We start from the raw sequence: 12,773 nt of genomic DNA, 5'->3' as shown, positions 1-12,773 counted from the left end.
GTGAAAGTAAGGGGCACTGAAAAATGGTCTAGGAAGAAGTCCGAGGAATTCAGCTCAGGTGCATCAGTCCAGAGAACATGAGGAAGCACCGTGGCTGCTGAGCAATCCGTAGACAAGCTGAGGTTTATCTGACCGACCCTGGATATGACTAGCTATGAGGGGGCTTGCTAAGACACACGGGGTAGTTCAGGTATGGCCTACCGAGAGCCTTGGAAGCTTAGGGCAGGTACAGTGAAATATCCAGGGCTGAAACAAAAAGGAAGATAGAACAGCAGGTGTGCTTGGGAGTGGTTGCAAAGGCAAGCGAAATCCGCAAGAGAATAATCCAGTCGCAATGATCAAACAGAAAGGAGTTATTTGTGGTTAAAAAGCCCAGCAGAGGGGCTCCTGGGTGGCTCAGTCGTTAAGCGTCTGCCTTCGGCTCAGGTCGTGGTTCCAGGGTCCTGGGGTCGAGTCCCACATCCGGCTCCCTGCTCGGCGGGAAGCCTGCTTCTCCCTCTCTCTCTCCCCCTACTTGTTTTCCCTCTCTCACTGTCTCTCTGTCAAATAAATAAAATCTTTCACTGACAACTTCTCTAAGCCTTTTGTCCTTCAATTCAGGTGTGTCACAAATTCTGCTGGACTTTTTTTTTAACTCTTCTGAGAAGTTTTAATTGAATGCCTACCGCATACAATTAACATGCCCAAGGGAAAGAGGGTGGGGTTATGTGTCAGACTCCAGTTTTAACAGAATCCATACACTTTGAATTAGCCACTCTAAAGAAACGATATTGAAATGAAGCAGAATGCCAATTAATCTGAAATAAATATATTTGGTGGATAGGTCTACTCGAGGGATGAAAATACAGTTCTACAACCAGGGAAATATCAAAGGATATTTCCAGCAAACCTGACGAATATTCTAGGAATGTTTCTAACTAAAGAACCAGAGTAGTCTGTCCTGACTTGGAAATCCTCTTTCCTGGACAATTGGCTTAGTTAAGTTTCTGGTAACAGTAAAGAAAATCCACTTAGCTTAAGCAAAAATGGTGGCAGAGGAAAAGAGAACTTAGCAGGAGATCAGATACCTCACATAATTAAAAGATAAACAGGCTTCCCAAAGATCAAATGCTGGATTTGTCCAAGAGACCTGAAGGACAGAAACCTATGAGAGCTCCCTATAGAGCTCTGCAGTTAGATGCTGAGCAATTTTTTCAGCCAACTTCTCAATATCAACACTGGCTAATAATGGGTCCTGATCTCCAATACAGTTGGGTGGGCAGGGTGACACAGCACAAAAACATGGTTGCCAAGACCCAACCCTGTGGTGGGGAGAATAGTTCTCAGAGGACGAGTGACATGGTCATGGGCTGGAAATAGGGTCACCAACTGCCGCAGCTTTAGCACTGGAAGTACTGCATCCTGGGGAACCCCTCAGTCCACGCCAACTGGGATGGTTGGTCACCCTAGTTAGGAAGGCATGCAGAAAAGGGTCTGATAAAGCAGCCTCATGATACCAATAAACTCATTTTCTCTGGATTTCCTTTTTCTAGACTTCTAGGTAGAACACCTGTCTTCTTTTATGACTTTGCCCCAACTCAATGGATTATATCTTCCTTAAATTAAATTTTTTTCCTTCCTTAAATTTTTTTTCTGATTTTCCCTACATGAGTTGTAAGCTTCATAAGAGCAGACAACTGTCTTTTTATTAATTTATCCCCAACATTCGCTCACAACACTCCAGCAAATAGCACATTAAGTACTCAAAATAATTGTTGAATGAATAAATATGCCCTGTATTTCTTATAGCATAGTTGAGGTGAGGCTCAAACTTTTAAGTAAAAATTTACTAAATACTTGTAAAATAAATACAGCGAGTACCATGAAATTAAACACTCCGACTTAGATAGTTCATTCATCTTCAACCGGAAGCCTCTGACAGAAGGCTTTCTTGCCTAACCTGTGATCTGCCTCCAGGTGGCAGAAGCCATCTCTAACCTCTACTCCATATAAGTGCTTTTGGGGCGGTGAAATCCAGTTCAAACGCTAGCCAAATTTGGTTGTGCTCCAGGTATCGTTGAGGGGAGAAATTCACGCAGCACGTCTGGTTATTCTGGTTGCTTACTACTTATGTCTTCAAGGGAACCATGAATGTTCCTTGGCCAACTCCTGGGAATGTGGGCCTCAGAATGTTTTTTTATGTTAGTGATTGATGGTTTTGTTACATATACCCAAAGCAACGGCCCATGCCATACTGGCTTTTCAGGTTGCTCTACACAGATACCAAGATTAATGATGTGCACCTGGCTTCATTGTTGGGGTCCCGAATTTTGGTTGCCAAGACCGGTTGCCAAGCAGAATATGCCTACGTAACCAGTCCCCATAAAAGCCATGGACCTTGGGACTCATTTTGGCTTCCCTGAGCAGAGACATTCCCCACGAGTCCCTGTAGTTCACTGCTAGAGAAAGAGCACTCATTCCTGTGTGGCCTCGGACAAGGAAGTTCTTGGAACCCTGTGCCGGACCTCTCTGAATTCCTCTGTTGCATATCTTTTCCTTCTTCCTTTTGCTCTGTATCCCTTGCTCTAATAAATCAGCAGTGAGTATTATCTGCTTTTGAGTCTTGGGAGCTCTTCTGGTGAATCACCAAATGAAACATGTGTATGGTATCTGTTTTTTCTCTACCCTATCAGTTTGCAAACCTCGGTATCTCTTGCCTTCTCCAGGGAGAATCTATTCACAATGAAAGCCTTGAAGCCTTACTGAGCAAGTTTTACTAAATATTGTTTGGGGTGTGGGGTGTCAAGAGGGGTAGATAGCAAAGAATTTTTTTTTACTTTGCACGTGCCACTGTGTGCCACTTTATAAAATCCCATTTGACATATTTCTTCTCCCAAGTCCCTTTGACTGTGCTGTGAACTAGAGATTTTCTCTGCCTGTCCTTCCTCCCACAATGTTGTGCAGCCTGTCTTCGATTCCCACGAGTAATTCTATTCTGTCTTCAAATCTGTCTAAAAAGTTCTTAAGTCATTGGGACTTACTTTCCTGAGATGGCATTTTACTGAACGCAAATTTATTGGACTTATCTTAGTATTCTTCTTAACTACTTACTTTCCCTGAAAGCAGTTCTGGTAAGTTCAACTTTCTCATCTGACTATGTTAAAAAAAATCTGATGTAGAGTCCAATCTATAAATGAGATAAAAGCAGAGCTGTGAGGGGGCTGAAATGGTGAGGGGTGAGGTCTATAGTCTAAGATCTCCAGCTCCCAACCTCCTTCCACCTGATTCATCTCTCCACAATGGCTCATGAGGTGCTACCTTAATCTAGAGCCTTATGGAACATGGTTTGAAAACATGGCTCTAAATTCTTTCAGGAGAACAAGACCCCAAGATACCAAGCATCCTGCCAGTCTGAGGCTGAGCTACTGAGTCACCATTTCCAAACAGTCTCCTTCTCTCCTTATTGACAAGGTGGTGGTGCCCTTGCATCCTATCTATAACCCAATCATCTTGACATCAGTACAACCCAATGACCTCCAGATTGACACTAGGGTCACAGAGAGGTCAAGTCTCTTTGACTATGAATATGTGGCCGAGGAAATACTCAGGTCCTTCCAGGTATCTATCCCTAAGGTAGAGCAGGTAAAGAAATCAAAGTAGGGTAATCGATACAGATATTGAATAATCTATTTCCTGCCCCCTAGTCAAAGATGATGCCATTGCCAAGAAGTGCCTTCAGTTTGCTGGAAGAAGCCATAGTCTTTTCAAATAGACAGGGGAAGAAATCTTTAAGAAAAACTGAACTCTGGTTAGATCTAGTCTTTAGTTTTAAAAGGACAAGTGATCACAAACTAATCCCATGAATCATCTATTTCTCAGGGGTTTCTGGAATTATTCCCAGGTCCTTGATGTATAGCTTTAGACTTCCAAAGTTATACACATTCTTACTGGAAATGTGGCAAAATCACACATTGATATGATTTTTTAAAGTAAGGCATCTGGTCAACAGGCAGTAAAAGAAATCAAATATATTGAAGATGCCTATTTTAAGGATGTAATTCCAGTATTTTTCTTGAGGGGGAAAAGCACCCTTTAAGTTTTGGTAAATGATGGATTTTCTTCCAGTGTCTCCAATCGACTGCAACCTATCATGGAATCGTGCTGTTTTCCAAGCCAAAAATAAGCTATATTTCTTTTTTATTTCCTTTCATTTTTTTGTATTTCTCCTTGAAAGTGACTGAAAGTCTCAAGAGATGTGGAACTTGGAGTTCACAACCCTTTTGCTCCAGATAGAGGGATTGTATTTTTAAACTGATCCCTAAATAGAAAGATCCAAAGAAGGAAATATGTGGAATATGAAAATCTCTTCTCAAAATGCATGAGAGCCTCATAAATTTGAAAACATTCTTCTCTCATAAACTGTTCCAACAAGAAATGTTTAGTACTTACCGCCTGTAGTGAAGCAATGAAGCAAGCAAGAGAAACTCCTTCTTGCTTGTGAGATAAAGCATAGTGAATTGCATTTTAAACAAGCACCCTTTCTTCTTACACACACACACACACGCACATGCACGCACACACACACACACCATAATACACTGAGAAGGTCTTGGGGAAAAGCATGACCTTGTCATTGTGTTGTGCAAAGACAGGTTCAAGTTCTGGTTTGCCATTACTAGCTATCTAATTGCTGGCAAGTTCCTTAACCGGCCTATGCCCCCGTTGGCTCACTTTGTAATAAAATCTACCATCAATCACATCATTTCGTGCTTACCACCTACCAGGTCACACTGAGGATAATCACTACAGTCCCTGAGGCAGGAGCTTTTTTTTTTTTTAATCCAAATTTTGCTGAAGAAGAAACTGAGGCTTGTAGGTCAAGCCTCAACCTTACAAGGTTAAGTAACTTGCCCAGAAAGTGATGGAGTTGAGACTCAAGCCTCAGTCCTGATGTCTTGCCATTAATTAATTTGCTCTCAAAGAAAGGATGAATATTAACTGCCCATTTAGGGGGTTGTTTTGGAGATGGAGTGAAGTAACCCAGAAAGTGTCTTTCACTGTATATTACACAATGGAATATTATAAACACTGAAAATGAATGAACTACCGTTCATTTTAGTAATACCTTGAAGAAAAAAGCAAGTCTCAGAATATCACATACTTAGAGCATGATGTCCTTTTCATAAAGTTCAAAACAACAACAACTAAAGAGTATCTTGATTAGCATACTTATATGCTGGATACAACAATTAGAGAAAGAAGCAAGGGAGTGACATACACAACATTCAAGATAGTGGTTGTTGTGGGAGAGTTTTAAAAAGGCAGGGAGGGGAGACCACGCAGGTGGATGGAAGCTGCTCAGGACTCTAGTTCTCTGGTGGTGTGGGGGGGAGGGAGGGGAACTGACAGACCAAAGGAGGCCTACTGGGACCAATGGTGAATGTGACTGATTAAGTCAATTATGTACTTCTGAGGCCCACAAGGTGACTTACACAGTCGGAACCACATGAAATTGCCAATTTTTTCTCAATGTTCCACCCTCGCAACTGGAAATTTCATGTTTTAAACTAATATATAATCAATAAATATTGGTTTTTTTTCTATTTATCCTTTCTTGAGCTTGCTCGATGCAATGAGGTGCCTACACAATCCACAGCAGCCTGAGCTCATCAGTGCCCCTCAGCCCCGGCTACAAGGAAGACAGGTGTCTCCATCCCATGACCAATGTTTGGTCTCTGTGTCCCAAGGGCTCTATCAAAGTGACAAGTTCATCTGGAATGCTGAATAATCGTTGAATTAATGATCGCTCAAAATCTCAGTGTAGCTCAATGGGAGAAGAAAAGATTACACCGTGTGCAGAGTAAGTAGAGGGGACTGGGCAGAGAGACATACATCAGAACAGATCTCAGGCCCCAAATGCTTGGCTCCTTCTCATCCTGCCTCTCATAAAAAGGGGACATGCCTTGCTGCTTTGACGTTTCCTCTGGGGTCTTGAAGGCTCGTTAGATTCCTTGAGATTCCAGTTTTGGAACCCTTGCCCCATGCTGGCATCCACTTTCTGCTTTCTGACTCAGCCTGGCTCCCGGACCCCATCTTTGACCGCTGCATTCTCTGACGGCAGCTTCCTTAGACTATCAGTCCCGGCTGTCAGTCCCTGTTTCTGGCATCTATGTTACATCCCTTGAGTGACAGGGCCCTTCCTATAACCCTTGGCTTGCAACCCTTCTCAGATGGTTTCAAGCCACCGGCATTTCTAGAATCCACCCTGGGACTCCAGCCTTGCCCCTCTCCAATCCATTCCCCACATTGCATTCAGACTTTTTCCACAGAACAAATGTGGTCATGTCAGTTCTCTTTTGAAAACCATCCATCAGCACGAAGTCCCAAATCTTTGTGGTCCTTCACGACTGGGACCCCTTCCACCTCCCCAGCTTTGTATCACAGCACATCTCCCGCCCCTCCCGCCATATCCCAACCACAAAGAATTATTCCCAGAACCCACCCCAACCTTATACATTCCATGTCCTCATATATGCTTTGTCTTCTGCCTGGAACACTGTTTCCTGCTCTTTTCCTCCTCTTTCTCCTCCATTGTACCTTAGGCACTCTTGGAGCAAGTATCTGATGGTTCTCTAAAACTGTCTCACTGTCCACACCTGGCCCACTAGACTGAAGGTCCCTGAGGTGGGAGACTGTGTCCTTTGTCCCTGCACCCCAACATCTAACAGTACTTGGAGTAAGTGCTACATTAATAGTTGCTGAGTTACTTGATGGAATCCATTACAGCCCCATTTCAGACCAAGCCCTAAGCTGGGTCTTGGTCTAACCCTTAGCAATGCCTTCAGCTTCCAGAAGATTCCATGTGTCAGCTCCTGAGATAATCATTAAGCATTCAAAGATGGAGAAAGTTTTTCCTTCCTTTAAGAAGTTCACAATCAAACGAGGGGAACAGACCAACAGTTAATTGCAATTTAATATTGGAAATGCTATCATAAAGTGGTACAGTAAATAAGAGAATGATTTAGTGCAGTATACAATTAACAGAAGCCTTGAATGCCTACCTGGATTTGAATTCCAATCCTGCACTTCCTAGATGTGTGACCTTGAGAATGTTATTTTCCTAAGCCTGAGTCTGCATCTCTGTAATGGGGGAAATAATACACAGCAGGTAGAGAAAGCATGGTATTCAGAGGGAGGGTTATTATGGTAAAATTAATATAACCTAATATTTATCATTTTAACTATTCATATGTGTGCAATTCAGTGGCACTAAATACATGCACAATGTTGTGTGACCATCACCACTCTCCATACCCAAAACTTTTTCATTATCCCCAAGAAAAACTCTGTACCCATTAAACAACAATTCTCTCTAGCCCCTCCCCTCAGTCCCGAGTAACCTGTATCCTACTTTCTGTTTCTATAAGGTCGTGAATTCTAGGTACCACATATAAGTGGAACCATATAATATTTGTCCTTCCATGTCTGGTTCATTTTGCTAAGCATAATGTTTCTAGGTCCATCTATGTTGTAGCATATAACAAAATTTCATTCCTTTTTATGGTTAAGTAATAGTCTATTGTATGTATGTACCACATTGTGCTTATCCATTCATCTGCTGATGGACACTGGTTATTTCCACCCTTTTGGCTATTGTGCTATGAACAGGGCATACAAATATCTGTTCGAGTCTCTGCTTCCAATTATTTTGGACATATAACTAGGAGTGGAGTTGCTGGGTTATATGATAATTCTATGTTTAACCTTTTGAGAAGCTGCCAAACTGTTTTCCACAGTGGCTGCACCATTTTACATTCCGACAAGCAATGCCCGAGGGTTCCCATTTCTCCAATCTTCAGCAACATTTGTTCTTTTCATTTTGAAAAAATTATAGCCATCTTAATAGGTGTGACTTAAAATAACAGACTGCCACTTCCTATCCTTGATACATGATTTAAGGAAAATACAGATGGCCTCTTCAGACATGAAAGATAAAACTTCCCCTTCTTTCTCCTTCTGGGCCTAGTCTGGAAAACTGGAAAAAGGGCACAATTAATGGAGAACCAAAAAAGAGGTGGGAAAGTGGAGAATAAGGGCTGAGAGTAAAAGGAGTAGGGAGGAAGGAGAAGGCTGAGATACGACAAGAAGCAGCCGGAGGTCATGTTTTGCGGATGAGAATGGCCGAGGGACTTTTTTTTTTTTTAAGATTTTATTTATTTATTTGACAGAGAGAGACACAGTGAGAAAGGGAACACAAGCAGGGGGAGTGGGAGAGGGAGAAGCAGGCTCCCCGCAGAGCAGGGAGCCTGATGCAGGGCTCAATCCCAGGACCCTGGGATCATGACCTGAGCCGAAGGCAGGCGCTTAACGACTGAGCCACCCAGGCGCCCCTGGCCAAGGGACTTTTAAGAGCGAAGTGATAATTTAAAAAACAATAATTTAAAAAATTGCATTTTGTTGTTGTTGTTTTCTTGAAAAGATGACATAAGCCTGTGGTATGAAAAGCCCATCTTTCACTCCTGAGCCCCCAACCCTCTGATTCCCTTCTCCTTAGGCATCTACAGTTAACAGTTTCTTGTGTATTCTTTCAGAGATATTTGGCACCATGTTCAATTTTAGAGTGTATGCAGTGCTGCAATGCAACATGCTATTTTGTTTTTCTCAAGACTTTGGGGAACAATCTGCTACCCCCAACTACCTCATGCTAATGAGCGTGGTGACTTCAAGCAAAGGCCCACGTTCCCTGTTTGATATAAAGCCGAGAGATGACATGGGCAGGAGAAAAGATCCAAGTGAGGTCAGGAATTCAGGAGGAATAGAAAAATAAAAGCAGGAAGAGACTGTGAAAAAAAACCAAGCTCTCGGAAATGTGCGGAAACCTTGGGGAAGAGGGTGTTTCTAGTAAGGGCTTACGCTATGTTGATTCCCATGCTGAAGACACAAAGACGCAGGGAGACGCATTCACCCAATATTTGTTAAACAGACCTACATATGACTATCAGGATTGAATGAAATATTGTGGGTACTGCCTTTACCTTAGCACTGAGATACGGGAAACCTTCAGTAAGTTACAGTTGCTGTCATCACCCTTTATTGATTGCTTACTGTTTGCAGGAGCTGGGAATACAAAGATACACAGTGTCCTTAAAGAACTCACACTGGTGAGGATAACCGAGAAGTGGACCATTGATTACTGTGACTGACTTTTTTTCCCCTAGCATAATGTTTTCAAGGTTCATCCATTTTGTAGCATAGATCTGCACTTAATTTCTTCTTATTGATGAATAATATTCCATTGTATGAATATACTGCATTTGATTTATCCATTAAATGATATACTTTGGGGTGGTTTCCACATTTTGGCTATTATGAATAATACTGCTATAAACACTTGTGTACAAGTTTTTGAACAGGCACATGTTTTCATTTCTCTTTAGTCATACTTCTTGAGTTTTCTACATTTTCTTTGCTTTATTGCACGCCCCCCTCCAACTTCTCTCTCTTTCTCTCAACTGCAGTTACCTTGGGCCTATCTTTGGTGGGACAGCCACATTTACCCTGAGCTAGTCTGTCCAACTGAAAAGATACAGCAAGTGCCATCCTAACCAATAGAGATTTTAACAATATGTCCAATGGCTCTAATTTGATTTGATCCTTGCTACAGGTTTGAGTTTTAATCAGACTTTGTTAACCGAGCATTTCTCTCTCTCCTCTCTCTCTCTCTTTTAAAGATTTTATTTATTTATTTGAGAGAGAGAGAACACAAGCAGGGGGAGGGGCAGAGGCAGAGGGACAAGAAGACTCCCTGCTGAGCCAGCAGCCTGAGGCAGGACTCGATCCTGGGCCCCTGAGATCATGACCTGAGCCGAAGGCAAATGCTTGACTGACTGAGCCACCCAGGCACCCCTTAACCAAGCATTTCTCAATGCTACTTTTCACTGTCTGAGGTTCAGAAATGGTTGCCTTTTGCAACCCTATAAATTCCCAAACTTGTGGACACTCTAGTCCCTTTCCTGCATGCAAACTGGCCAATTCTTTCCTAAGCCTATCTCTTTCTTCTAATACCGTGCCAAACTTCATCATCAGCAACACAGGCTACAAACATTCTATTTTCCAACCTCTTCTTCCTAAACCATAAATTATTAGACATTCTCTGTGCCACACAAATTACTGTAGATGACAACTGTACCAAGTGTTTTGCTCCTGAAGAATACGTATATACCTCCTTTCATCTTCCAGTAATAGTTTTCTACCACCTGCTACCAGCCCCTAAGCCAATACCTCATTTTATGGAAATGTAATTAAAATAGAAATATCTATGACATCCAGAATAGGCTAGGTTATGCTCTGGTAAAACAAAACAAAACAAAACTAAACTAAACAAAAACTTCAGAATGCCAGCTGCTTAATCTTACAAAAGCTTATTTCTTGCTCATGCTACATGTCCAATGCAGTTCATTGAGGCAATGAGAAAGTAAAAATAGCTTGGATGGTAAAAATCCATCCTGCCATTCATCAGATTGGAATAAAAGATACAGATAAAGCCAGCTGCAGAGTTAACGGGAAACAATATTTCCCCCAAGGACACCCTGCAGCTGTAAACTGTCATCACACCCCCCTCCTTTAAGTGACTACTGCTTTCTCACTCGCTGAGAACTATTGTCTAAAATCAGAGACTATCAAAATTTGAAATACTTTGATTTAAATTGTTTGAGATGATGCCAGTAAGAAACCACCCACTTGCCCAGGGGCTAGGTTACTTGGACACAGAGAAGCAATCTGGATTTACAGCCCAGGTGCAGAGCTTCAGATAAGGGGTTTGAGCACACAGCATTCCACATCCATCTTGTTGTTGTTTTTTTCCCCCCAAGGAAACAGGCCCTCGGTCTCCTTTGCAGTCCAGATGGGATGTTAACCACTCCACCCAGCCTTGCTTTGCATGGAACCTATCAAGACAATGACTTATTTAAATTGTTACCTAAACTCTATTCCTCCAGAATTCTATCAGTCCTAACTCTATCTTTCCCTTTGTTTGGGGAGATGCCAGGCAGTTTCTCTAGTGTGTGGTCTCCCCCATAGCAATGGGGCAATACATCTGATTTTGCCTAATAAAGGGTTTGTTTTTAGTGGTTTGGAGCTGATTGGGCTAAGAGAAGACATTCAACTCGTTATAAACTTTTGGCATTGGAAGATCTGTATTTTTTTTTTAAAGATTTTATTTATTTATTTGACAGAGAGAGACACAGCGAGAGAGGGAACACAAGCAGGGGGAGTGGCAGAGGGAGAAGCAGGCCTCCCACTGAGCAGGGAGCCCGATGCAGGGTTCGATCCCAGGACCCCGGGATCACGACCCGAGCCGAAGGCAGACGCTTAACGACTGAGCCGCCCAGGCGCCCGTGGAAGATCTGTATTTTATATAATGAAATAATTGGAGGTTCTTGTCAGACCCAGCCTTGACCCTAAAAACTATCCTAGCTTTCTGAAGATTGCTCCTTTGCTGGAAAAATGAAGCCAGCTGGTCTGTATAACACAAACCCTCACTCAACATCTATGGGGTTTAGAAATAACAATGGCTGACGGCCTAAATGGTTCAGGGCGACTTGGGTCCCAGGCCAGCTCTGAAAATGCCATTGGTGCACAGCCAGACTGCCCACTGAGCCCCTTTCTTTTCTCTGTCCCTCTAAGACTAATACTCTGGGCAGAGGAAACCCCTATGCTGTGTCACAGGTAGCTGCCATCTCTCAGTAATGCTTGGAGAATAAAACAGAATGAAAGGAACTGTAAGGATGCAATCCTTTCTCCACTCCCCATCATCAATGTGGTTATTCCTAGAGAATAAGAAAGGTGCTCAGAAGTGATTAGTAGGAATTGCACCAAGAAGCCTCAGAGTTAGAAATCAGGGAGATACTCAGGGGAAGGGACAGGATATCAGCCACTGTCCCAACAAGAACCAGAAGCGGGCAGGATTAAAGGAACTAACACGGGAAGATGAAGCATCTGGGACAAGTACTAGCAGGAATCCATTATCACCACTTGGTCTGAGAAGGCAGGGGGAGAGAAATGTAGAGCCTACTAAGAGCTGGAGATGTGGAAGAGGGGTCTATGGCTGTAGAGGGATGAAGCTATTGCCAGGATCACAAGGAGGCAAGGGGTGGGAGTTGGGGAGAAAGACCGTAAGGATAAATATCCCAACCTCTCTACCTTCACCCTCCAATCTGACTTCTGGTGCCTCCCATTGGCCGAACCCAACCGGACTCCAAAAAGTCAAAAACCCAGGAGCTCCTTCAGTGAAGGTCAACATCTAGAAGCACAGTTCAGGGTAGAAAAGAACAGATAATGGGCTGAGGTTGGGGGTGGAGCAAATGGAGACTAACAAGCATACGTGGGTTGAGGAAACAAAGTGGAAGATAATCTTGGGCAAATGCGTGAGATAGGAGAGGCACTGGTGAAAAATTAAGTCTAATGTCGTGAGTCCCAAGGTATCAGAAGTGAGTGCAGTGGTCCCTAGTTCCTGACCAGATGTCACGGGTGCCTGGTCATTGGATGGGTCAGATCAAGAGTAGGGCCACCAGAAGTGACTTCAGAAGTTTAAAAACACATCATAAAGACTCGTTGCAGGGGGCAGTCCTGGGTTCAGATTTCTCTAGTCCAGGAAGCTGTACCTGGAAACCAGGGTATCTCTGCACTTCCACGGTAGCCCTCAGGCATTGCTGGGAATTCTTGAGTGACATCAGCTGAAAAGAAAGCTGTTTGGGCCCAGGGAAGAAACATCTCATTTGACTTTAAGGAGGTTG

This window comes from Leptonychotes weddellii, chromosome 5, assembly GCF_054177405.1.
Source record: "Leptonychotes weddellii isolate Sample4059 chromosome 5, ASM5417740v2, whole genome shotgun sequence".
Lineage (NCBI taxonomy): Eukaryota > Metazoa > Chordata > Mammalia > Carnivora > Phocidae > Leptonychotes > Leptonychotes weddellii.
Note: the sequence above shows the minus strand (reverse complement) of the source record.